Source organism: Bufo bufo, chromosome 2 (assembly GCF_905171765.1).
Source record: "Bufo bufo chromosome 2, aBufBuf1.1, whole genome shotgun sequence".
NCBI lineage: Eukaryota > Metazoa > Chordata > Amphibia > Anura > Bufonidae > Bufo > Bufo bufo.
The window spans coordinates 29,552,119-29,579,973 of NC_053390.1; the positions used below are offsets into that span (position 1 = coordinate 29,552,119).

Genomic DNA, 27,855 nt, shown 5'->3' on the forward strand with positions numbered 1-27,855 from the left:
GCTCTCCGGCTGTCGGCGTCCCACGTGGTATCCAAGCGCGCGCGTCTGTTGTCTGACGTGTAGCGTGCATGTGACCTTAGGTTGGTCTTGTGATCGGGATCCTCCGGGCCGTTTTGAGTGAGGCAATAAAGTTAGGGGAGTGCTCCTGCTTCTAAGTGTTTGGTTGTATGTTGTTGCTGATGTATTTAGCAATGATCCTCCGTACCCTTAAACGCGTTTCGGGACTTCACTTGGTCCCTTCATCAGTAAGTGGAGGACTTGCGGCGTCTGCTTGGTATTTATTGGGTGGACCATTAAGGGTCAATCAATTTGAAGTTCAACCCATCAATTAGGGTTGATTGGAGAGTGTGTTGGTCTGTGACTGATTAAAACAGATGTTTCATAGTGAAAGGTAGAGGTCTTGCAATATAAAACCAGGAATGGATCCCAGAGTAAAATGGGATAGGGGTAGAAATACAATTGGCATTGGAGCTAGAAGTTAAAAATGGGAACTGGAGGTGGAAATGAAAAAAGGGAACACAATATTGACAATATTGAGGTAATATAGGATATATAGATTATTTCTACAGTCTAATATGTGGAGATGTAGATAATATATATCCTTAGTATATAGAGATGGGGGATTTGGTCAATATTGGTGTGTATATGTATCTATATTTTTGTATATAAAGTCGTGGCCAAAAGTTTTGAGAATGACAAAAATATTAGTTTTCACAAAGTTTGCTGCTAAACCGCTTTTAGATCTTTGTTTCAGTTGTTTCTGTGATGTAGTGAAATATAATTACACACACTTCATACGTTTAAAAGGCTTTTATCGACAATTACATGACATTTATGCAAAGAGTCAGTATTTGCAGTGTTGGCCCTTCTTTTTCAGGACCTCTGCAATTCGACTGGGCATGCTCTCAATCAACTTCTGGGCCAATTCCTGACTGATAGCAAACCATTCTTTCATAATCCCTTCTTGGAGTTTGTCAGAATTAGTGGGTTTTTGTTTGTCCACCCGCTTCTTGAGGATTGACCACAAGATCTCAATGGGATTAAGATCTGGGGAGTTTTCAGGCCATGGACCCAAAATGTCAACGTTTTGGTCCCTGAGCCACTTAGTTATCACTTTTGCCTTATGGCACGGTGCTCCATCGTGCTGGAAAATGCATTGTTCTTCACCAAACTGTTGTTGGATTGTTGGAAGAAGTTGCTGTTGGAGGGTGTTTTGGTACCATTCTTTATTCATGGCTGTGTTTTTGGGCAAAATTGTGAGTGAGCCCACTCCCTTGGATGAGAAGCAACCCCACACATGAATGGTCTCAGGATGCTTTACTGTTGGCATGACACAGGACTGATGGTAGCGCTCACCTTTTCTTCTCCGGACAAGCCTTTTTCCAGATGCCCCAAACAATCGGAAAGAGGCTTTATTGGAGAATATGACTTTGCCCCAGTCCTCAGCAGTCCATTCACCATACTTTCTGCAGAAGATCAATCTGTCCCTGATGGTTTTTTTTGGAAAGAAGTGGCTTCTTTGCTGCCCTTCTTGACACCAGGCCATCTTCCAAAAGTCTTTGCCTCACTGTGCGTGCAGATGCACTCACACCTGCCTGCTGCCATTCCTGAGCAAGCTTTGCACTGGTGGCACTCCGATCCCGCAGCTGAATCCTCTTTAGGAGACGATCCTGGCACTTGCTGGACTTTCTTGGACGCCCTGAAGCCTTCTTAACAAGAATTGAACCTCTTTCCTTGAAGTTCTTGATGATCCTATAAATTGTTGATTGAGGTGCAATCTTAGTAGCCACAATATCCTTGCCTGTGAAGCCATTTTTATGCAACGCAATGATGGCTGTACGCGTTTCTTTGCAGGTCACCATGGTTAACAATGGAGGAACAATGATTTCAAGCATCACCCTCCTTTTAACATGTCAAGTCTGCCATTTTAACCCAATCAGCCAGACATAATGATCTCCAGCCTTGTGCTCGTCAACAATCTCACCTGAGTTAACAAGACAATTACTGAAATGATCTCAGCAGGTCCTTTAATGACAGCAATGAAATGCAGTGGAAAGTTTTTTTGGGGATTAAGTTAATTTTCATGGCAAAGAAGGACTATGCAATTCATCTGATCACTCTTCATAACATTCTGGAGTATATGCAAATTGCTATTATAAAAACTTAAGCAGCAACTTTTCCAATTTCCAATATTTATGTAATTCTCAAAACTTTTGGCCACGACTGTATATATACATGAGAGATTATAAGAAATTGAGAGAAAATTATATGGGACATGGCAGTGAAATTTTCTCTCAATTTCTTATAATCTCTCATGTATCTATATATATATATATATATATATATATATATATATATATATATATACACACACATATACACACACAAAAATATAGATACATATACACACCAATATTGACCAAATCCCCCATCTCTATATACTCTAAGGATATATATTATCTACATCTCCACATATTAGACTGTAGAAATAATCTATATATCCTATATTACCTCAATATTGTCAATAGTGTGTTCCCATTTTAACTTTCCACCTCCAGTTCCCATTTTTAACTTCTAGCTCCAATCCCAATTGTATTTCTACCCCTATCCCATTTTACACTGGGATCCATTCCTGGTTTTATATTGCAACACCTCTACGTTTCACTATAAAATATCTGTTTTAATCAGTCACAGATCAACCCTAATTGATGGGTTGAACTTCAAATTGATTGATTGACACTTAATGGTCCACCCAATAAATACCAAGCAGACACCGCAAGTCCTCCACTTACTGATGAAGGGACCAAGTGAAGTCCCGAAACGCATTTAAGGGTACGGAGGATCATTGCTAAATACATAAGCAACAACATACAACCAAACACTTAGAAGCAGGAGCGCTCCCCTAACTTTATTGCCTCACTCAAAACGGCCCGGAGGATCCCGATCACAAGACCAACCTAAGGTCACGTGCACGCTACACGTCAGACAACAGACGCGCGCGCTTGGATACCACGTGGGACGCCGACAGCCGGAGAGCAGAGCCACAAGGAATACCTGGCTGGAGCACTGACTGAGTACATCACCGCGTGGTGGGTAAGTGAATTCGGAACCTAAGACAGTACGGGACGCCGTACCGAGGTCCAGAACACCAATTCCCCCACAGGTTGCTTTCCTCACAAACAAGAATTCTACATGAAACCATATTGTACATGACCATATTGTACATGACTGTGCAACACCATCTTTTACAGCGCAACCATATATACTTATAAATAAAGGGACATAGACTATCTATCAACTACTGGGAAATGATATCATATCCACAAGAGCCCACCAGAAAAGACCAAATACACGGTTGATAACACTAAGACTGCATGGCTTATATAGCCAATCATTAATTTTTACCATTTTATTTTATTTCTCAATTTTTTCTTTTTTATTGGAACTTTTTAAAAAAATATTCAACTCTCAATCACAACTTTATATACCATTTATATAAATGGACTAGATTCACTATTTTTTCTCACAGAATATTCCAATACCTGGTACCAGCCACCCCTTATCTGGCACACACCACCAGTGCCCAGATTTCCTCACCTACTCACCTATGCTCTAAAAATATCCCTGCCAAATTTTAATTTAGTATTTTAATAAAACTATTTTATTCAATCCCATTTATGAGTGTGCCTGCTACTTTCCTATTTTAAACTGCTCTTTCTTTGACTGGGTGAGTCAAATCAGCAGCTCAGCACCTCTACCATTCTATTGAACAGTTGAGCCGCCTTATTTCTCTCTTTTTAAATATGCAGATGCTGTCTACTTCTCTGGGATGGCTCTCCTGGAGCTGAATGGAGAACAATGTCCTGGGTGACCCTCTGGAGAGAAGGCCAGAAGAGGAAGATGAAGACTCTAATAAGGACCCCAATATCCCCAGTGCCTCCAGCCTCAATGAGAAAGAAAAGGAGGAATTAAAAGATGCCATGTCCTAGAAAGATGAGAAGATTAACAAAGTGAATGAAGACTCCAAAGAGACACAGGCTGAAGAAGCTAAGGCCGATGAGTTGGAGTGGGAGAAATCCTCAGATGCTGCAAAGCTCAAAGAAGAGGCTGAAGGAGAGTCTATTGAAGTGGAAAAAGCCACTGATGAAGCAGAGGACTCTGAAGCTGCTGTCAAATCTGAGGAAACCACTGACAAGAAGAAAGTGAACTAGAGGCACTTAAAAGAAGAGAGTGGGGGAAAGCATGCTCTGCTGAAGGAGCTCCACAAAGCAAAGGAGAAAGTGTCTGGACACGACCATGGCTGGAAACAACGGTGCGAAAAGTTCAGTCAAGAGATGCAGCAGTCCAAAAAAGGGCCTGAGTATGTGCAAAATCCAGAGAAGTTAATAGGAGAGCCTGTTTGGAAAAAAATATATTCTGAAGGAAGTATCAGAAGCCAAGATCGAAACGCTAAGAGTAAAGAAAAAAGAAAGATGCAATCTTTTGAGGAAATAGAGAGACAAAGAGAGAGAGATCAAAAAGTGCAAGAGTGCAGCATCGTTGCTCTTGAAAGAATAGAAAGAGAGTGCCTGGCCATTAGATGGGCACCAGAGGCCTTTAGGTATTATCTACTAGGTAGAAAGTGGGTGTTTGTGACAAACCGAGCTCTGCTGGCCTGGGTGTAGCAGAATAAAGAAAAAGAAATGGGACACTGACCGCATCTTCCAGAGGGCATGGTATGGCGTAGAGAAATGCCCAGACCTCCGGTCTGGAGAAGGGGGGGGGGGGGGGGGGGTATATGTGGCGATGTGTACAGTAAAAGTCCTGGAAGGGGTGTATATCTCACCCAGGTTCCTCAACTGGATGAAATAAGTAAAATCCAGGAGGATGGCACTGGCTTCAGCAAACATAGCTGCTAGAACTATCTGTTTTGTTGGAGGGATGGGAAGGTAGGTTTGGTAGTGGGACCTTCCCAGTCCACGGCAGGTTTTCCCCTAGCCTGAGGTCATCGCAGGTGAGGCCTGCTGTAATCAAGGAGGAATAAAACCCACCCTCTGTGTGTCAGTCTGGGGGAAGAGAAACCTTGGAAGCAGAGGCCTACAGAGGCTCTTGGTGGTGTCACGGTCTCTAAACGTGACAGGTGTCAGAAGATCTAAGAGACTGGCTGCACGTGATGTGATCTGACAGCCTCTTTGGTTTCACTTGTTTTAAGTGTTGTTGCTGGTAATTACCACACCTCTTGTCTCAGGTGTAGCTTAGTGGTCATTCCTACTCCTCTATTTAGTCTGGCTTCACCCATCATGCTATGCGGTTGATAGCTTCAGTTTGGTATTGGAAGTGCTGGTGTATGGTCCTCTTCTGAGTTCCTGCTCGTTCATTTACTTCAGAAGTTAAGTGTTACTTCCCTTTCATATTTTGTTGTTCCCCCTCTGTGTTTTGTTACTAGGCCTTAGGGAGACGCTTGTTCTTACATATGGGAAGGAACAGGTCGTCTCAAGCCCTGACATTATCAACCGCCTTAAAACAGTCATTTTTGTTTGTGTCAATGAGGCTATGGATTCTATCACTGCACTGGATGGACAATTGCAGGGTCTGTATTTGGAGGTAGCCTACCTCCGCACGCAGATCCAGGAATCACAGGCTGCTGGTGCCAATAGTAGTTACCAGGCCTGTCCTGAACCTAAGGTTGCACTTCTGGATAAATTTTTTGGGGGAAGCGATAATTTCATTCGGTTCAGGGAGTCGTGTAAATTGTACAATCATTAACTACTAAAAAGCACCTTAGATGTATTCACTTACTGGTGTGACAGATGGTTACCTCATAATATACACATAAAGATGCTGCATACTAATGAGCTGATTTGAGTCCAGCGTGATGTCATTGAGTCCAGCGTATATCTAATTTAGAGCTATAGCCACTCCCCTGCCCACCTGCTGCTGATTCATATGGAAAAAAACTGTCATTCAGCAGCAGGTGGGCGGGGAGAGTCAGGAGCTCATAAATATTCATGACTCATCATTATCAGCTGGAGCTTTTCAATACAAGATGTTGGCAGATTTAATTGGTCAATTAAAGAAAGTGAGCCAGCATTTTGCTAAGAGAATCAGTCACTTATTTATGTTGCCCTTAGTTAGGACACCATAAAACTAGTGACAGGTTCCCTTTAAGTTACGTCCGCTCTCATCTGGAGATGAGAGTCAAAGAAATGGTATTATCATTTTGTTGCTTAAAGGGGACACTCAGTCTTGGGCTTTTTCTCTACCAACCGGATCACAGTCCCTCCGGTCGGTAGATTCATTTTTCAGAGCTCTAGGTCTTATCTACGATGATCTGGATCGGATCTCCCTGGCCGAGACTAAGTTACGTGGTTTACGGCAGGACGAGCGTTCTGTGGAGATCTTTTGCTCTGAATTTAGGAGATGGGCTACGGATATGGAGTGGAATGATCCAGCTCTCCGTAGCCAATTCTGTCAGGGATTATTCAAGAGGCTTAAGGACACGTTGGCCTTTAATGAAAATCCTGAGTCATTGGAATCGGCTATGTCCCTTGCCATACATATTGATAGACGCCTGAGAGAGAGGTCCCTCCCTCTCAGGATGAATCATCATATAACGTGGCGGCTTCCTCTGACACTTTGGGTGGAGAGACTCCTGAGTTTGATGTCTGGTGACGAACCCTTTGCAGTTAGGTGGAGCCACCCCTGGGCCTGCTTGCAAGAGTTTTAGTCATAAGAAGAGAGTATGAAGAGTAGAAGACATTTTGTTAATATTTGTCCTTACGTTCAGCGTCAATGTGAAAACAAGAAAAAAACGTTTAATCCCCATCTTACTCTTGGTGGTGTGGGTGGGGAGTGGAGAGAACTTATTTTTGTCATTTACTGGTAGTACCCGATTTCTCCTGTCTGCCGACGTCGCGCTAGATTCCAAAACTGTGGGAATTGAGGTGTTTATCGACAGTGGGGCAGAGGTTAACCTGGTTGATGGTCAGTTCGTCCGTATGCATGGGTTAACAACAAGTGAATTAGAAAAAAGTATTTCGGTGTTTGCAATAGACTCCGCACCACTTACTCATGTTTGTCAAATATTTTTCACAGATGGTGCAGGACATCCGTTTAAGAGTGGGCGATTTTCATCAGGAATCCATTTCGTGTTTTGTGCTGGAGGGTCTGCCTGCTCTGTTGGTTCTAGGTTTACCTTGGTTAAGCAAACATAATCCTACCAATGACTGGCAAGCGAGACAGATTCTCGATTGGAGTGATTATTGCATGGACAACTGTCTTAATACTGTCACGGGGTTCCGAAGGTGTACTCGGTCCCCCATTGCCCGCAGACCTGTTGCTTAGCTTTGGGAATGAGGATCTGTGTTTGACCTCATTCCCAGGGCGGCTTTACTAGCTGGGTGGCTCCCTGCTCCTAGTCTGCCTTGAGCGCCGAGCTGATCACTCGGTGCTCGACTGGTTGGTTTGTCGGTCATGTGACGCTGTCCACGTCACATGACCCTCACTCCCCACTATAAATACAGGCAGCCTGCTGGCTACAGGTTGCCTGTTAATTTCTAGGTTCCTGGCTATTTGTTGGACTGCTGAATACTTACCTGATCCTGTTCCCTGACCATCCTTTTGCCTGCTCCTCCTGTACTGCGCATCCGTCCTGGTATTGTGACCTCGGCTCCCACCTGACTACTCTCTTAGGACTCCTCTTGTACTTCTCTGCTCTCCTGGTATTTGACCCCGGCTTCTCCTGACCATTCTTTGCTTAATCCTTTGTACTGCGTAGCTCTCTTGGTATTGACTCGGTCCGTTCACGTTCTGTTTGTCTGTCTGTCATCCCTGCACTTATTCCAAGTTAGGGATTGCCGTCCAGTTGTCCCCTGTCATTACGACTCGCGAGGCAAGTAGGCATCGCCAGGGGTAAGGGTGGAGCGCAGTGGTCACTTCCCTTTCCCCTGTGTGTGTGTGTACGCGACCGTTACAAATACATTGCTTTCTGTCTTGACCCCTAAAGCTGTACCCACTTTAATTTCTGATTTTTCTGATGTATTTTCTGAGAGTGGTTGCCAGGATTTACCCCCACATCGGGAATATGACTGTCCTATTAATCTTATTCCCGGAGCGAAGTTGCCCAAATCTAGGTTATATAACCTTTTTGAACCCGAAAAAGCGGCCATGAGAGAGTATATTGCCGAAAGTTTGGCAAAAGGGACATATTAGACCTTCCAAATCCCCACTGGCAGAAGGTTTTTCTTTGTAAAGAAGAAAGACAGAACTCTTAGGCCATGTCTGGACTTCCGTGAGCTCAATCAGATTACGGTCTGTCATCCGTACCCCCTTCCTTTGATTCCTGACTTGTTTAATCAGATTGTTGGTGCCAAGGTGTTCTCCAAGTTGGACTTAAGGGGGGGCATATAATCTGGTCAGGATCAAGGAAGGGGATGAATGGAAGATGGCGTTTCATACCCCAGAGGGTCATTTTGAGAATCTGGTCATGCCGTTTGGGTTAACTAATGCTCCTGCGGTTTTCCAGCATTTTGTTAATGATATCTTTCATTATCTGGTGGGGAGGTTTGTTGTTGTGTATTTGAATGACATACTAATTTATTCTCCAGACATGGAGACTCATCAGGATCATATGAGACAGGCGTTACAGATCCTAAGAGAGAATAAATCGTATGTAAGTTGGAGAAGTGTGTATTTGCAGTTCAGGAAGTCCAATTCCTGGGTTACTTACTCTCATCTTCAGGTTTTCGTATGGATCCAGAGAAGGTCCGTGCTGTGTTGGACTGGGATCGACCCGAAAATCTCAAAGTGCTTTTGCGGCTTTTGGGGTTCACCAACTAATACTGTAAATTCATTTTTAACTATTCAAAACAGCTAGTATGGACCGAGCACTCACATCCAGATTGCAAGGTAAAAAAACATATCAATTAATAAAAAAAAATCCTAAAACATATAAAAATTAAGGAACGTTCATTCCAACAAGAAGCCGGAGGTAATCACTACAAATTCAAACAATGTTGCTGCAGGCACATACAGGTGCATATAAGATGGCAGATAAAATGTCTTGCTCTAGACAAAATTGTATTTTGTGCACTTGATATCGCAGAATAGTCCTTAGTAGCACATATAGTCCACTTTCATGGGTATATTCCTTTAAAAGCAAAAATGTGATTTGACCCATTTTTAAAAGCTCAACCACAGCATGTGCAAATATACTGGCATAAATCTTAGTTCTATAACACAATGTGGTACGGCATAGAGTCCGGCTCTCTGTGGCGTCTCACTAGGCCTGGACTTCCAATACCAAAATTACCTCTCCAGACGATTTTCGTATTTGTTTCTTTTCCCAACAAGTGGAGCAGGTAAGGAAGTGTGTCCGTGTCCTCAGCAATCGTAGGACCTGTGGTGCATCACATGCTGTGTCACGTGACGTGAGCTTGAGGGCAGATCCTTCCAGGTGGAATGTTCGTTTGGCTAGCTAACAAAGTCCAGTAAAGGATTAAACTTCATAGAAAGTTCATAAAAAGTCCTTCTTGGGTAGACAGGTATCAACCATATGCGTTTCGGGTACCACTCTTGGCCCCTTCCTCAGTGGTAACCTGCCATGGGCTATTTTCAAAACCTGGAGTATATGTTAATTTCAAAATCTGAAATGGAGTATATCTGCCATCTTGTATTCCTACTTTGTACATTAAAATCCACTTGCAAGGTGATAAATTAAAGGAACCATATATACGCATATGCGTTTTTTATGCGTTTTTTTCTGCAAATTGCGTTTTTGTCTCAATATTGCTTAAATAACCTCAATATGGTTCTCTATGAACAGTTTTTCAATCATCACAAAGGAACTTAGATTATAATTTGAAACATCACCTCTGTACTACAGATCAAAGGGTATTGATTCCCCATATCTCATATATGGTTGGTGGAGGGAGACCAAGAGTGCGTGAAGCAAAGCACCTCCGGTCTCACAGCAGCCAAGAGGCATCCATCCACGGAATGTGGTTCCCATCAGATATAAAATATTTAAATATATAAAATATAAATATATAGGGTATACATAGAGAGTAGACTTTATCTCGCACCAATTATATACAAATGTTCTTGGTATACTTTTGCGTTGTATATTTTACCTTGCAATCTGGATGCGAGTTCTCGGTTATTCTCGGTAGCACCTTTCTTGTTATTGTGGAGTAAGCCAGCATATCCGTTTTTTCATTTTTAACTAATCGACTGTGGTTAAACCTTTAACGGACATGACTAGGAAAGGTTAGGATGTCTCAGTCTGGTTTGATGCAGCAATACAAGCCTTTTCAAGGGTGAAGGAATGCTTTGCTTCTGCTCCTATACTGGTGCAACCGAATGTGTCACAGCCATTCATTGTGCAAGTTGACACATCCAAGGCGGGGGTAGGAGCAGTCTTGTCGCAGGGTCCTTCACCTAGTAAATGGCGCCCATGTGCATTCTTCTCTAAGAAACTCTCGGCTGCAGAAAGGAATTATGATGTGGGTAATAGAGAATTGCTGGCCTTAAAGTTGGCTTTTAAGGAATGTCGTCATTGGTTGGAAGGAGCAATTCATCCTATTACTGTGCTTACTGATCACAAAAATCTGGCTTACTTGGAGTCGGCTAAGCGACTGAACCCAAGGCAGGCCAGATGGTCGTTATTTTTTACCAGATTTAATTTTTATTGTCACCTATCATCCTGGGATTAAGAACGTCAAGGCTGATGTTTTGTCGCGTAGCTTTCCTGGGGAAGGTGATTCGGAAGATCCTGGTCCGATATTGTCTGAAGGGATAGTAATATCCGCCCTATGTTCCGACCTTGAGGCAGAGGTGTTGGAAGCCCAGGGGGATGCACTGGATTTTTGCCCTCCGGGGAAGTTGTTTGTTCCTTCTGAATTACGTTACAAGGTGTTCGAGGAACATCACTGTACAGTTCTTACAGGACACCCTGGGAGCAGATCCACTGTCGATCTCATCTCTCGTAGATTCTAGTGGTCGGGGTTGCGTAAGAGCGTTGAGGACTATGTGTCAGCTTGTAGTATTTGTGCATGTGCTAAGGAGACACATACTCGACCTTCCGGATCTTTACTTCTGTTGCCCATCCCGTCCCGACCTTGGACTCATTTAACCATGGATTTTATCACAGATTTGCCTAATTCTTCAGGAAAAACTGTAATTTTGGTTGTTGTTGATCGCTTTAGTAAGATGGCTCACTTTATAGCATTGCCAGGTCTACCTAATGCTAAAACTCTTGCACAAGTGTTTGTCGACAACATCGTGAAATTACATGGTATTCCTTCTGATGTGGTGTCTGATAGGGGGACTCAAGTTTCCAAATTCTGGATAGCGTTCTGTACTCACCTGTGGGTACAACTGTCCTTCTCTTCGGCCTTTCACCCTCAGTCGAATGGACAGACTGAGCGCACTAACCAGAATCTGGAGACTTACTGGAGATGTTTTGTCTCGGAGAATCAGGAAGAGTGGTCTTCATTTTTGGGCTGCTTTACCCCCCATATCTGGCAATTGGTAGCTGCTAGAGATATGAGTGATTCTCATCTTGTTTGAAAGCTTGACCATATCTCTAGCTGCTACCAATTGTAACATATGAGCAGTTAAAGCAGCCCCCCCACCACCACCTGGCTGCCGGAGCTGAATTTTTTAATCCTTTTCTCAAAGGTCGAGCTCAAGCAAAACTGTTAAGTGGTTAAAGAAATAAACGGCATGTTGTAAGGGGCGGGGCAACAAAGTGGGGAAGTCACATGATCAGCAGATGAAATGGACTTCTCTTATGAGGACAGTTTTAGAGCTGTATTATATTTTTTTTGTAAACCCCCTTTAACTTTTACAATGGAAATCACCAAACTGTATGGATTGTAGTTTAATATTTCTTTACTATCTCAAAAAGATGCTTAACCCTAACTGGCGGCATGTAATTCCTGCACACTGGCGTACATGTATCCATCATGACAGCACAGACACAAAAGCTGTGCCCCCATAATCCCCACGGGGTGTGTGGATGTGACTGACCGTCATGTTCTGCAGGAACAGCCGGGATCAGAGAAGAATCTGATCAGAGATCACCGTCAGCTTCATGATGTCATAGGGACATCTCCAATCAAAGAGCAGAGCAGCAGCCAGAGATCAGATTCTCCTCCTGCCTTGAAGGCACCAAGGACAGAATCTGAAGTCACTTTCTCCATTCATGATTCCATACCTGTGGTGACATCTCCTGGAATGTCCTCCTCCACCTCACTCTTACACGGGGGATCGCCCATCATCCTCTCTTCTTCATCCTCCATTTTAATATCAGTCAGATCTTCTCCCTGATTTCTCATCTGTAACAATTCAGTACAATTATTTTTCATAGACCCTTTAGACCCAGGATATTTTACAAATAATATAGTTCAGATAGCCATAAGCTACAAGACTCCTGTTTCTGGTCAAATAAAGCGTAACGTTTATTTCTTTCATTAAAACTAATACAAAACAGGAGAAAAAAGAAAAAATGCTTTTAAAATTTAAAGGTGCTATGTGGATACAAGCGGCAGTGAAATGGGGTGTTACACCCATATAAGTGCCTCCTTATTTCCTTTTGTCAACACTAGTTTGTGTCTCTCAATATATCACACATTGGAGGATAACCTAATAAGTTGCTTTGGGATGATTCCCTATCTACACCACATTTTATGCGACTTGCTGCCGCTAGAGTGTCTGAGTATGGAGAGTCTGCAGATGCCCACCACTAAGACACTATATCCCTCATGCACCTAATTTAAAAAACAAAGTATAGCTCCCCCAACATGTTTCACCACTAGCTGTGGCTTCATCAGGGGATGGAGCTACTGTCAACACGAGTGCTTCGCAAGTGAGTGTTTATAACTGATGGGGGTGGGTCATTGATCGTCCTGTGACCAATCCCTTCTTAGAACTCGTGTGACAGTATGAGAAACCAATCCGGTACCTTCAAGACGTTTCTTCCGTCATATGTTAGCGCCGTCCCTCTGTATCGTCAACTGCGCATGCTCAGATACTTGGAAGATTTTTCTCTCTCCCGTGTTAGTCCAAATGCCCTCTGCGCATGCGCAAGTACTTTAAGTTCGATCCTGTCTTTTAAATCCAACGGCGCATGCCTTAGGACTTAGATTTATTCGCACGATCTTTTCCATTTGTCCCGGATCGCGTGACGCCATTCCTTTATATCACCAAACTGCGCATGCTCTGGTACTTATAAGATTTTTCCTCTCTCCCGTTTTAATCATAGTAAACCTCCGCGCATGCGCAGGTACTTTTAAGTTGGTTTCTCATACTGTCACACGAGTTCTAAGAAGGGATTGGTCACAGGACGATCAATGACCCACCCCCATCAGTTATAAACACTCACTTGCGAAGCACTCGTGTTGACAGTAGCTCCATCCCCTGATGAAGCCACAGCTAGTGGTGAAACATGTTGGGGGAGCTATACTTTGTTTTTTAAATTAGGTGCATGTGGGATTTAGTGTCTTAGTGGTGGGCATCTGCAGACTCTCCATACTCAGACACTCTAGCGGCAGCAAGTCGCATACAATGTGGTGTAGATAGGGAATCATCCCAAAGCGACTTATTAGGTTATCCTCCAATGTGTGATATATTGAGAGACACAAACTAGTGTTGACAAAAGGAAATAAGGAGGCACTTATATGGGTGTAACACCCCATTTCAATTCAGTACAATACAGCAGACAGGTGGGAAATCTAACAGATCCACATAAGAGACCCCCACAATCTATGACCCCTCTATGACTGCAGGACCCCCCTATATAGATGTGTATAGGGCTCAGCTCCATCTACCTGAGGGTTCTCCGGGACCTTCTCCTCTGGACAGTCCTGGGAATACAGAGGACGGGGACATCTCTCTGGTGGATTTCTCCTCCGGGATCCATCTGTGGAGACACAAGCACACAGTGACTGAATACATGGCCTCCTGTAGATCGGTCTATAGATTAGAGACTTCTCTCAGCTCCTTCACTTCTAGGTTTAGTGATCGGAGGAAATAACAATATTCTGCTCCTCATCACCTGTGCCGAGGTCCCAGCACAGGAATAAATTAGACGCTATCTGGGAAAGGATTTAACAATACACAATCACATAGCTACAGGCTAATTTCCTTTCTTGTCCGAGATAATAAAATGTAACTTTTAATGATTCGCTTAAAATGAAGTCAGCACATCTATTAACTACTATAAGAGAGCTCTAAACACTGTGGGTTAAAACTAGCTGATGCTCATTATTAGTGCCAGATCACTATGCTATTGAATTGCTTTGTTTTTAGACGGTGGCTGGGAGTGCACTGCCCCACACCACCACTCTGATTGAAGTGCGCACTGGCACACACTGGTCGCTTATAGCATAGCACGTATCTGTGTATTAATCAAATACTTGAAGGCACATAAACATAAGAGGTCAGCAAACTAAAACCTAAGACGCCCCCCAACATGTTTCACCAGCTAATCTGGCTTCATCAGGGGTTTGGGCAGCATTGTCCCAGCACCTAGCAGACTGGTCCCAGCGAATGGCGGACAGTGGGCCGACAGCTTCCTTCTTCACAATAACACATTCTGAGGATAAGGATACAGTTATACATGTGAAGGCTGGGGGGATTCTTTTAAATGGCATCTGTAGATTTGTACCTTAGAGGCTCTGCTCTCTCTGCACATTAATTGACAGGACCAGATGTGATGATGTTTACACTGCCTGCAGTTGCAGACAGAGCAGAGCCTCTAGGTGTAATGGCAACGCCCCCGTTGCTCCTAGAGGCTCTTTTGCATATAACAGAACCTCATTTTTCTGAGCAATGCGGACACATATGAACATGGGGCCAACACAGATCCATTCAGCTGCCATGTGCATATGTAACAGGTCAGCCAGTGTCATAGGAACAAATCTGCTGACAGATGCCCTTTAGGAGAGCTCTGCAGCACCCTACCAACTAAAAAAAATATATAATTGTCAGGGCATCATCAGACACAGTACAAGGAGTAAGTAAAACAACTAATACAACTAAAGTGTCATGTAAGTGATGTGGGAGGGAACACCACACCAACAACAGGAGGGAAGGGAAAAGGAACTAGGCCTCAAAGCTAGGGAAAGGGAAACAGTCACCACCTTTGGAAACCCTAAACCTAGCCCTGACTCCTATCCATATGAACGGACCTTGAGGGTAGGAATGTTCATACACTGGAACCTATGACCCTGGAAACCCTGAATTGCCCTGGAATAGAGTCAGGGCTTAAGATGACCTGTTCCTTCCGATATGAATGAACAAGCGTCTCCCTGAGGCCTAGTAACAAAACACAGAGGGGAAACAACTAAATATAAAAGGGAAGTAACACTTAAAGGGGTATTCTCAATACGCTATTTCATACTTACCTGCTCCCGGCGCGCTGTCCACTTCCTGGTTTCGGCACTCGGCAGGGGGCGGGCTCCATCTTGATTAAAGTCTTCTCCCGGCCGGGCCGCCGCGCTGGACTGAACGCGCACGCCGAGGCCGCGCATGCGCCCTGGTGACTTCCTCCTGGCAAGTATACTATACTGGCCAGGAAGAAATCACCATAGCGCATGCGCAGCCTCGGCGTGCGCTTTCGGGACTGCGCGCGGCCGGCCGGGAAAAGAGAAGAAGTCCTCTGCGCAATCGCGGTCACCGCGATTCCTGAGAAGAGCGGTGACCGTAACCAGGGGAGACGGAAGACAACAGTCAGGTAAGTATATGTTTATTTTCTTCTAAGGGGTGGGAATTAGTTAATTAAATATATTTAGAAAAATGATCACTGTTAAATCATTAACAGATTTAACAGTGATCATTAAGATGGGACTACCCCTTTAACTTCTGGAGTAAATGGACGAGCAGGAACTCAGAGGACAACACACCAGCTCTTCCAATACAAAACTGAAGTCATCAACCGCATAGCATGATGGGTGAAGCCAGACTAAATACACCCTGTACAGAAATATTAGGCAAATGAGTATTTTGACCACATCATCCTCTTTATGCATGTTGTCTTACTCCAAGCTGTATAGGCTCGAAAGCCTACTACCAATTAAGCATATTAGGTGATGTGCATCTCTGTAATGAGAAGGGGTGTGGTCTAATGACATCAACACCCTATATCAGGTGTGCATCATTATTAGGCAACTTCCTTTCCTTTGGCAAAATGGGTCAAAAGAAGGACTTGACAGGCTCAGAAAAGTCAAAAATAGTGAGATATCTTGCAGAGGGATGCAGCACTCTTAAAATTGCAAAGCTTCTGAAGCGTGATCATCGAACAATCAAGCGTTTTATTCAAAATAGTCAACAGGGTCGCAAGAAGCGTGTGGAAAAACCAAGGCGCAAAATAACTGCCCATGAACTGAGAAAAGTCAAGCGTGCAGCTGCCAAGATGCCACTTGCCACCAGTTAAGCCATATATATTAGAGCTGCAACATCACTGGAGTGCCCAAAAGCACAAGGTGTGCAATACTCAGAGACATGGCCAAGATAAGAAAGGCTGAAAGACGACCACCACTGAACAAGACACACAAGCTGAAACGTCAAGACTGGGCCAAGAAATATCTCAAGACTGATTTTTCTAAGGTTTTATGGACTGATGAAATGAGAGTGAGTCTTGATGGGCCCATGGCTGGATTGGTAAAGGGCAGAGAGCTCCAGTCCGACTCAGACGCCAGCAAGGTGGAGGTGGAGTACTGGTTTGGGCTGGTATCATCAAAGATGACCTTGTGGGGCCTTTTCGGGTTGAGGATGGAGTCAAGCTCAACTCCCAGTCCTACTGCCAGTTTCTGGAAGACACCTTCTTCAAGCAGTGGTACAGGAAGAAGTCTGCATCCTTCAAGAAAAACATGATTTTCATGCAGGACAATGCTCCATCACACGCGTCCAAGTACTCCACAGCGTGGCTGGCAAGAAAGGGTATAAAAGAAGAAAATCTAATGACATGGCCTCCTTGTTCACCTGATCTGAACCCCATTGAGAACCTGTGGTCCATCATCAAATGTGAGATTTACAAGGAGGGAAAACAGTACACCTCTCTGAACAGTGTCTGGGAGGCTGTGGTTGCTGCTGCACGCAATGTTGATGGTGAACAGATCAAAACACTGACAGAATCCATGGATGGCAGGCTTTTGAGTGTCCTTGCAAAGAAAGGTGGCTATATTGGTCACTGATTTGTTTTTGAATGTCAGAAATGTATATTTGTGAATGTTGAGATGTTATATTGGTTTCACTGGTAAAAATAAATAATTGAAATGGGTATATATTTGTTTTTTGTTAAGTTGCGTAATAATTATGCACAGTAATAGTCACCTGCACATACAGATATCCCCCTAAAATAGCTAAAACTAAAAACAAACTAAAAACTACTTCCAAAAATATTCAGCTTTGATATTAATGAGTTTTTTGGGTTCATTGAGAACATGGTTGTTGTTCAATAATAAAATGAATCCTCAAAAATACAACTTGCCTAATAATTCTGCACTCCCTGTAGGGGAGATGGAATGACCACTAAGCTATACCTGAGACAAAAGGTGTATGTCAGATCACATCACGTGCCACCAGTCTCTTAGATCTTCTGACACCTGTCACATTAGAGACAGTGACAGTACCCCACCTTCTACGGGTGGCCTTCGGACACCCAGGACCGACTTTATCTGGATGAGCTCTGTGAAAGGCTTTCACCAGCCGACTAGCATTAACGTCGGCCGCTGGAACCCACATCCTCTCCTCTGGTCCATAACCCTTCCAGTGAATGAGGTATTGAAGGGATCTACAGAGATTTCGGGAGTCCACTATCCTGGCGATCTGAAATTCCTGATTACCGTCCACAATTACAGGAGCGGGAGGCAAGGAGGACGGTTCAACAGGTTCGACATATCTCTTTAAAGGGAACCTGTCACCAAAAAAACTCTTACTAAGCTGTTAATAGTACCTTATAGTGCTGCATAGTAGTTTCCTAATGCACTTTTTCATCGTTTAGCCACATCTAGCCTCCTTGAGAAATCAATGTTTTATTCAGCCGCTGCCCCCTGCTTCAAGTCAGGTTTGAAGTCAAGGGGGCAGCGGCCTAGGCGTCTCCAATGCTGCTCTCCCCGCCTCCCGTCGCCTTTATTAACACGCCGGATCTCAGTGCCGGGACCGCGCTCCCAGCCCACATGCGCAGTAAAGGGCTGCTGTAGCCTGTAGCGCGATCCCGGCTCCGACTCGTACACTCAGCCGGCTTCAGTTTCGCTACTGCGCATGCGCCCGCCAGCCTTACATACTAGCGCAGTTACAGAAGATGCCGGGCACATGCGCAGTAGCGAAACTAAAGCCGGCTGAGTGTACGAGCCGGAGCCGGGATCGCGCTACAGCAGCCCTTTACTGCGCATGCGGGCTGGGAGCGCAGTGTCGGCACTGAGATCCGTGTGTCAATAAAGGCGGCGGGAGGCGGGGAGAGCAGCATTGGAGACGCCTAGGCCGCTGCCCCCTTGACTTCAGACCTGACTTGAAGCAGGGGGCAGCGGCTGAATAAAACATCGATTTCTCAAGGAGGCTAGATGCGGCTAAACGATGAAAAAGTGCATTAGGAAACTACTATGCAGCACTACACTCACCTAAAGAATTATTAGGAACACCTGTTCTATTTCTCATTAATGCGATTATCTAGTCAACCAATCACATGGCAGTTGCTTCAATGCATTTAGGGGTGTGGTCCTGGTCAAGACAATCTCCTGAACTCCAAACTGAATGTCAGAATGGGAAAGAAAGGTGATTTAAGCAATTTTGAGCGTGGCATGGTTGTTGGTGCCAGACGGGCCGGTCTGAGTATTTCACAATCTGCTCAGTTACTGGGATTTTCACGCACAACCATTTCTAGGGTTTACAAAGAATGGTGTGAAAAGGGAAAAACATCCAGTATGCGGCAGTCCTGTGGGCAAAAATGCCTTGTGGATGCTAGAGGTCAGAGGAGAATGGGCCGACATAGTATAGAGACGATGAATCTTTACATCTTACCACCTAACAATGGCCCCCAGGTCTCGGATCTTAGCGCCATGTCACTGGACTGACCCCAGCATGGAGTTACAGCTCAGTGATAATACGTTCTGAGACGGAGCAGAACCCAAGCTTCCCCATACTCATGTAGACAGGACCTGGCCGCTCCTTATAGAAGCCCCTAGACTGCCCCCTGCAGGTCACCTCTGAATAGCTGGGGGATTTTACCATAGTAACACATGGCACCAGGATTCTGTGCACCATGTGTTACTATAGGACTGTAGCACTGACACGCTCTGTCTTCTCCAAGTACTGTAGATGTCGTGTATTATAGAGCAGTCATCTATTGTGGGGATGGTGGAGGGCAAAGATTTTGTATTTGGGTACTTAATGGCACTGTTAAAACCTTGGCTCATCTTGTTAAGTTACCAGGGGATGGAATTTGGTCTGCCCCCTGATTAGTGAAAGAGTTTGTCTGTTCTTACCAGTGTTTCAGTGAAGAGCTACATGTGCAACCTCCCAAGATCTAGGCCCGAGTTCAGATAACCTTCATCTCTGAGAATTGAACAGCCACTATCCCTACCTACTTGCACGGTCACCCAAGGCAGTGACCCCACAGCTGGGCAGCAGTCCCTACTCTGGAATATGTGTTGTGAGAGCAGCGCAAAAACAGGGAACAATAAACAGAAAAACACGAAGAGTAGTCATATGGTAAGGAGTCTAATGCCAGTGGGACAATGAAGTACAAAAACACCAGAGACAAACAAGAAAACCAACCAGGAGATCAATACAATGCCAGATTGCCAGAAGCCAAAAAAGTCTTCAATACCACAAAGGAACAGCAGGCGCCGGCCTTTTATAGTGAGTGAGGAGCACTCGCCCCGACGTTCCTGCACGCCCTGTGCCGCCTCAATGGCCTGAGGCTCCAATGTGAGAAGGGGCCGCCCAACAGCCCTGGTTCCCCCAGCAACTATTACGGGGAACTGTAACAGTACCCTCCCCCCCCCCCCACACACTTCCGGAGGGGCCACCAGACCCCCATTAGGAGTAGCTTTGACAGGGTGTAACACATTAAATCTCTTAATCATCCGATCCGCATGGACCTCGCCTCAGGACCAACCATAAACTTTCCAGTGAATCAAATGCTGCAACTTATTACGAACCCTTCTAGAATCTAGAATTCTTCCTACCTCAAATTCTGTTTCACCTTCTACCTCCAACGGACCAGGAGGTTTCTTTAACAGAGACTTGAGAAAAACATTGTGAATTTTGAAAGAATCAGGCAAATTCAGAGGAAAAAGGTACAGGATTACCAACGTCTAGAATTTTGTATGGACTAATGAAATATGGTGCAAATTTTTAGGACGGTACCTTTTTTGGTACTTAGCCCAGTGCAAAATTAGCCCCTGTCAATCTTCTTCTGTTAGACACCCTGGGAATGCCGCGGGCTCGTATGAGCCTGGGCCCAAACTTCCACCTCCAGATTATCAGAAACCAATGACCTAAACGAGCACACGTGAGGTAAAATCGGAACAGGATCAGACTTTGGAGCATGAGAGGCACAAAAGCTTCCGGACAAGTCATCAGCCTTGAAGTTTTTGGAACCTGGCCTGTAGGTAACCACAAAGTTAAAACGTGTAAAAAACAAAGCCCAGCATGCCTGTCTAGGGTTAGTCTTTTGGAAGACTCCAGTAACATAAGATTTTTATGGTCAGTGAGGACCAATACCTGGCGTCTAGCCCCCATTCCTCAAAAGCCCACTGATAGCCAAAGGCTCATGACTGCCAATGTCATAGTTAGCTGCAGGAGCAGAACTTTTTCTGGAGAAATATCCACATTGCTTCATAGAGGTGAAGATAGAGGTGCCCCGAGACAGAACCGCCCGACCCCAACCTCAGAAGCGTCGACCTCCACTACGAAATGTCTATTCTGCTCTGGTGGGGTAAGAATGGGAGCTTCAACAAAACATTTTTTCCATGTCTCACAAGCAATCATAACGTACAGCTCCTGATTATCAACATCTCCACCTTTCTTGGTTAAATCTGTGAGAGGTTTGGGAAAACCAATTTTTTTTTCTAAATTTTCTATAATAATTGGGAAAGCCCAAAAATGTCTGCAAGGCTTCAAGATATTTTCGAGGAGCCCAGTCCTTTATCGCCTGAATCTTAACTGGATCCATAATGACTCTTACCTTGTGATATAAGAGGCTGGTGCTCCTCCATTACATGTCACTGCACACACGTGTATACACTGCACATGACGGCTCTTACCTTGTGATATAAGAGGCTGGTGGTCCTCCATTACATGTCACTGCACACACGTGTATACACTGCACATGACGGCTCTTACCTTGTGATATAAGAGGCTGGTGCTCCTCCATTACATGTCACTGCACACACGTGTATACACTGCACATGACGGCTCTTACCTTGTGATATAAGAGGCTGGTGCTCCTCCATTACATGTCACTGCACACACGTGTATACACTGCACATGACGGCTCTTACCTTGTGATATAAGAGGCTGGTGCTCCCCCATTACATGTCACTGCACACACGTGTATACACTGCACATGACGGCTCTTACCTTGTGATATAAGAGGCTGGTGCTCCCCCATTACATGTCACTGCACACACGTGTATACACTGCACATGACGGCTCTTACCTTGTGATATAAGAGGCTGGTGCTCCTCCATTACATGTCACTGCACACACGTGTACACACTGCACATGACGGCTCTTACCTTGTGATATAAGAGGCTGGTGCTCCTCCATTACATGTCACTGCACACACGTGTATACACTGCACATGACGGCTCTTACCTTGTGATATAAGAGGCGGGTGCTCCTCCATTACATGTCACTGCACACACGTGTATACACTGCACATGTGAAAGGTCTTACCTTGTGATATAAGAGGCTGGTGCTCCTCCATCATGGCCTCCTTGTACAGATCCTTGTGTCCTTCTATATACTCCCACTCCTCCATGGAGAAATAGACAGTGACATCCTCACACCTTATAGGAACCTGACAACACAATGACACAGTCATCACCCAGACCCCTCCAGTGCTGTTACTGGAGAATTTCCCAGCAGTGTCACCTCTCCAGTCAGCAGCTCCATCATCTTGTGGGTGAGTTCTAGGATCTTCTGCTCATGTATCAGGAGGGGAGGGGGAGGCTCTGTGATGGGGTGAGGGCTCCTGCTCCGCTCTCCTGACTCCTGGAGATGGATGATGGGAGTCACACAGTCCCCCGATGTCTTCTTCACTATTGTGTACTCCTGTGGATGGAGAGAGACACTTAAGGAATAAACCCTTCAGGGGCCATGTGCTCTCCTCCGGCCTTTCCTCCTGGGTACAACGTGCCTACTTACCTTCTCATGGCTCCTACAACATGACTATTGGTCACTAATCACATGATACATCACTCACCATATTGACGGCTGATCTTCCAAGTGACGGAGAACCTGAAGGCCGTTCTCCAGGACCCTGGACACTTCCTATGATGGATTCTCCTTCCCGATGTCTGACTTGTTACAGAATACAATAAAGAGGAGAGAAATCTAGAAAACTTTACCTCTCCGCTCAGCAGGGAGATGATCTCCAAGGTGAGGTCTAATATTCTTCTGCTGATCTCCTTCCTGTCCATCCTTGGTGGCTCATTCAGGAGAAGGCTCGTATTGCTGGTTTTCTTCATCCCTCCTCCAAAAAAAAGCAATAAAGGTTAATCAGTGAGTCTCATGTCCCCGATAATGAGGCCGAGAAAAAGTACAACTCATCCCGCAAAACTCAGACCCTCATAAAGCTGCACTGACGGGAAAAACCCTGAGCTCCGGGTGTATCTAAGCTACTGTCAGTGCAGTGTGTATCTAAGCTCCTGGGAGTGTAGGCTCTGAGCTCCGTGTGTATGTAAGCTCCTGGCTAGGGATGAGTGAATCGACTTTGGATGGAAAATCCAAACTCGATTCACATAAAACTTTGTTTGAATTCTGTTCGGAGCAAGCGCTCTGTACAGTATTAGAATGTATTGGCTCAGATGAGTCGAAGCTATTACTTCGCAAAGTCTCGCGAGACTTCTGGTAATAACTTCAAAAATTAATTTCTACTGTTAAAAACCTTTTCCCAAACTCAGAATGTTTCATCCGAAGTCGATTCGCTCATCTCTACTCCTGGCAGTGAAAACCTCATTCACACGGAGCAGATTCTCTCATCCACTACTACTCCCCCATCATACTAACCTGAGGAGCGGAGAAGGATTCCTTGTGTGTAATGGAGGAGAATCTCCAGAGGTGACATGTCTGAGCTCTCCACCACACTGTCTCCTCACAGCTCATCTTACCTGCAGGCTGGAGGAATGGCTGATACCAGAGAGAACAAGAGCCCTGACTACCGACCAGGACCTGCCCAGTATCTGCTGCACTGCCAGAGCTGAAGGACCTGGGGTGACGTCACCGGCATGTGATCAGTGCAGGGGGCGGGGCTCAGCAGTGGAGAGGAGAAGAGGTGGTGAAGGACCTGGGGTGATGTCACCATCATGTGATCAGAGCAGGGGGCGGGGCTCAGCAGTGGAGAGGAGGAGAGGTGGGGGAAGGACCTGGGGGGTGATGTCACCATCATGTGATCAGTAGTGGGTGGGGCTCAAGAAGTTGATCACATGACGGTGACATCACCGCAGGTCCTTCAGCTCTGGCAGTGCAGCAGATACTGGGCAGGTCCTGGTCGGTAGTCAGGGCTCTTGTTCTCTCTGGTATCAGCCATTCCTCCAGCCTGCAGGTAAGATGAGCTGTGAGGAGACAGTGTGGACAGCATCGTAGTGGATGAGAGAATCTGCTCCATGTGAATGAGGTTTTCACTGCCAGGAGTAGGGATGAGCGAATCAACTTCGGATGAAACATTCTGAGTTCGGGAAAAGGTTTTTCTCATCCGTCTCATTGGGGGACACAGGCCTTGACCATGGGTATAGCTGTTGCCGCTAGGAGGCGGACACTAAGCACACAAAGTGTAAGCTCCACCCTCTTCAGCTATATCCCTTCCTGCAGGGACCAAGCTAATCAGTTTTAGGTTAGTGTCTGTAGGAGGCAGACCTTCCTGCGTTGCAGGTCTGCTAGTTACTAATTTTGTCTTTTTTTCCCCCTTCTAGCGGGAAGTCTGGGTAAAAACTGCCTGCACTCCCACCCAGGAGATGGGAGACCAGGGGGTCACCCAAACCCCCTGCTCGTTCCCGCTCTCTAAAAGAAAAGGAGGACCAGAGGTCCCGCCAGCAAGCGCATCACCACGGCCGCCCCAGCGAAAGTTTCCTCTGTTCCGGCGTAGCGTCCCTCACCAAGGGGCCGCACACTGAAGGTGGTGATCCGGCTGGAGTCAGGGGGGCAGAAGACGTCGGACAGGTGAGTAGGAGCAGTGCTCCCCCCACCTTCCCTCCAGTAACCCCCTCAGTACCACCTCTAGTGCCCCCCTCCAGGACCCCGGCCAGTATTCTCTCCTCCCCACGTGTGGACTTGGCAGCAATCTCCTTTAAGGGTTAACATACCTGGGACGCTGCTGCAGCAGGGTGACTGCTTTCTTTGTACACGCCGCAAGTTTGCTGTGGCTTCCCGGGCTGACGGCGTCCTCTGGAGCGTGCCGGGAAAGGAGGGGGCTGAGTTTACTCCCCTGAGCGCCGCTTCTGGGTCGGCGCATCAGTTCTGGGGCAGCCAGGGCCGTTGTTAATGGAGGCCCCGGCTTCTGTGCGGCCAATTCATGCAGGGTCCCCCCCATGGCTTATTGTCCCTGGCCAGTATCTGAGACAGCTGGGGATTCTGGAGAGCGAGGGGCGTGGCATGAGAGGATGGGTGACAGAGGTGTCATTATGTCTGAAACCAGGCATGTCGCGCAAAATTTCAATCCCCTCAGTCAGACTCCCTCCGCTTTGCGTTTGCTGCGCCGCCATCAAGCAGCTTGGCTCCGGACGCATTGCTTCCCGCTGCGAAACCGGAAGAACCGGAATTGGCGCGTTCCCTGTCTAGGGTGGTACAGGATGTCTCCAATACCAAGAAACCTATTATGGATATATTGGGGCGTTTGTCGGCAAGGCAGTCCTCTGACCGATCCGACTCTGGGGATCACGGGGCTCGTGCTCATCGCGGCCGCCCCACAAAACGGTCCAATACTTCCTCCCCCAAAAGGGGTTCTGTGTCTCCCGTGTCCTCGGCCTCTCCTCCTCCTGCTAGAGAGTCTCACTCAGACAGCTAAAGAGGCATGTTCCAAGGAGAGAGGGTCAGATGAGGATGTTGTCTCACCGGAGGGTCAGTCGCCCAAACTATCCTCCATGGTGGACAATTTAATTACTGCAGTTATTGAGACGTTGCAGGTTGAGGATCCAGCTCCATCATCTGCCAGCTCGGTTTTTTCCTTTAGAAGGTCCCGTCGCTCGCACAAGTGTTTCCCCAACCACCAGAAGTTTGATTCCTCTCTCTCCAAGGAGTGGTATTTCTCTCATAGACGTTTTATGTTGCCAAAACGCTTTAACGTCCTTTATCCTTTTCCAGAGGATTTGACTAAGAAATGGTCGACTCCACCGATAGTGTACCCGCCAGTTTCCCGCTTGGCTAAACATACTACCTTGCCAATTGCGGATGGGACTTCTTTTTCCCCATATCATCACCATGACGGCCACAAGGAGATTGACCAATGACCTCTGTGGGGGCAGGAAACAGAGAAGAGGTTAAATTGCCCCCTCCCATCACCACACCTCAGTGTTCCTGTCCCCACTGTGGCCAGGGTCAGAGAAGAGTCTCCCTGCGGTCGGCAGGGAGATGAAGATAGGAAATCGTCTTCTTTTTTATTTTCTTCTTCTCCAGGAGGGTCAGAGGACGGTCTCCTGGTTACCTGAAGCTCATCGGAGCTCCCCCAGTCCGCCGGCGGCCGCGTGCTTATGCTGGGCTGGGGGGTATCGGGAGGACTCGCTCCGGCTGGTCTGGAGCCTGCTCCCGGGCCGCAATCTTCCTCCTCCTCCTCCTCCTCCTCCCCTGTGGGTCGGGCTGGTAGCGGCCGGCGTGTGCGCACGCCGACGTCGGTGACGTCACTTCCGGGTTCGTTCATGTGACGCAACCCGGAAGTAAAGCGCAGGAGGACAGAGCAGTTTGAATAAAAGGCGGGACGGCCATAGGAACGCTGATCTGAGGTCTGTGAGTACTGCAATTGCACTTTACTTCAGAATATGTCAGGTCCTGAGGTACAAACTGTTATGGAGCTTGATGCTCCCTCTCTGCCTCCTGTAAGTATCCCTCTGGGGGTCCGCTTTTCTTATGGCACTGTATTTTTACTAGGCTATTTCTGATGCCTCTATTCCATATTTATTTCGGGCTAAAGAGGCGCAAAAAAAGGTTAAAAAACCTCCTCGCTGCATCTCTTGTGCTAAAAGACTGCCTGAAGAATATGGAAACAAGCTTTGGAGGAGTGGAGTAAGGAGTGTATTTCTGATGTGGTCCAGCAGGAACAATCGTCCCTTATGGAGAATATCAGATCTGTGGTTCAGGAAGAAATCAGGGCCGCTAGAGTTGCTCCGTCTGATCCCCAGGACGAGCCTTCTCGCAAGCGTCCGCGTTCTAGGATCATTACCTCTGGATCCGAGGATGCTGACGATAAAGCTTCTACTTCCGTGCAGTGGGAGGATGATCTCTCTCTCTCTCTCTCTCTCTCTCTCTCTCTCTCTCTCTCTCTCTCTCTCTCTCTCTCTCTGAAGGAGAAATCAGCGAAAATAATAGGAAATTTTATTTTTCCTCAGAAGAGATGAGTGACTTATTAAAGGCAGTCAGAGCGACAATGGGGATTGAAGAAACCCCTAGGTCCTTATCCATTCAGGATGAAATGTTCGGGGGACTCAGGGTGAAAAAATCCAAGGTCTTCCCCATAAACGAACACATTAGAGAAATGATTCTGGAGGAATGGGAAATCTTGGTCGGGCGATAGAATTTCTAAACAAAAGTTAATATCTATCCCCTTTTCAGGAGAATATGTATTCGGGCCGGTCCTAGACGAGATTCTTGAGAAAGCGGCCGACAAGAAAAAGGGATTCCCTGAGGAAAAGTCCTTTAGAAAGAACCAGTCCTTTCGGTCTTACGGTGGACAAAACAAGGCTGTTAGAGGGAAAGGCAAGTCAGGCCGCTGGTCTTATCCCAAAGGGGGTAGAGGAAGAGGCTTCCTTCTTAAGCCCCAATCCAAATTCGAGGACAAACAATGACGCCATTGTAGGGGGGAGACTGAAGGATATCCTGGGTCCATGGTCACTAACATCAAGAAATCCTTGGGCCTTGGATATCATTCGGCATGGTTACACTATCGAGTTCACCTCTCTCCCCCCTCCAAGATTCGTCGTCACAAAGATGCCTACCAGATTCTCCAACCTAAATATTTTCCAAGGAGTCCAGGACTTGGTGAAGAAGGGTGCAGTAATCCCAGTTCCCACGTCTCAAAGCGGTCGAGGGTACTATTCAACCCTATTTTTAGTAATTAAAAAGGAAGGAGACTTCCGGACCATCATAAACTTGAAACAACTGAACAAGTTTATTCTTTACAGGAAGTTCAAGATGGAGTCTCTCAAATCCATAGTACCGTTGATAAAGCTAGGGGCATTTATGTGCTCGGTCGACCTGAAGGACGCCTATCTGCATGTCCCCATTCACCCAGATCACCAGAGGTTTCTAAGATTTGCTATCCTAGACCCTTCCAATCGGCTTCTTCATTTCCAATTCATAGCACTACCCTTCGGGATTTCAGCCGCTCCAAGGCTTTTCACCAAATTAGTGATAGAAATGATAGCCCCACTCAGACAGGAAGGGTTAAATATAGTGCCATATCTGGACGACTTTCTAATTATAGCAGACTCAAAAGAACTC

At 46.0% G+C, this 27,855-nt stretch overlaps 1 long non-coding RNA gene across 1 annotated transcript; it reads right to left on the reverse strand.

Moving 5' to 3' along the window:
* Positions 1-22,209: 22,209 nt before the first annotated feature.
* LOC120991275 lies at positions 22,210-23,378 on the reverse strand. The gene is made up of 3 exons (XR_005776608.1): positions 23,319-23,378; positions 22,557-22,681; positions 22,210-22,260 (listed from the first exon to the last, which is right to left on the reverse strand). It is a non-coding gene; the product is annotated as an uncharacterized LOC120991275 (long non-coding RNA).
* Between the last annotated feature and the right edge of the window lie 4,477 nt (positions 23,379-27,855).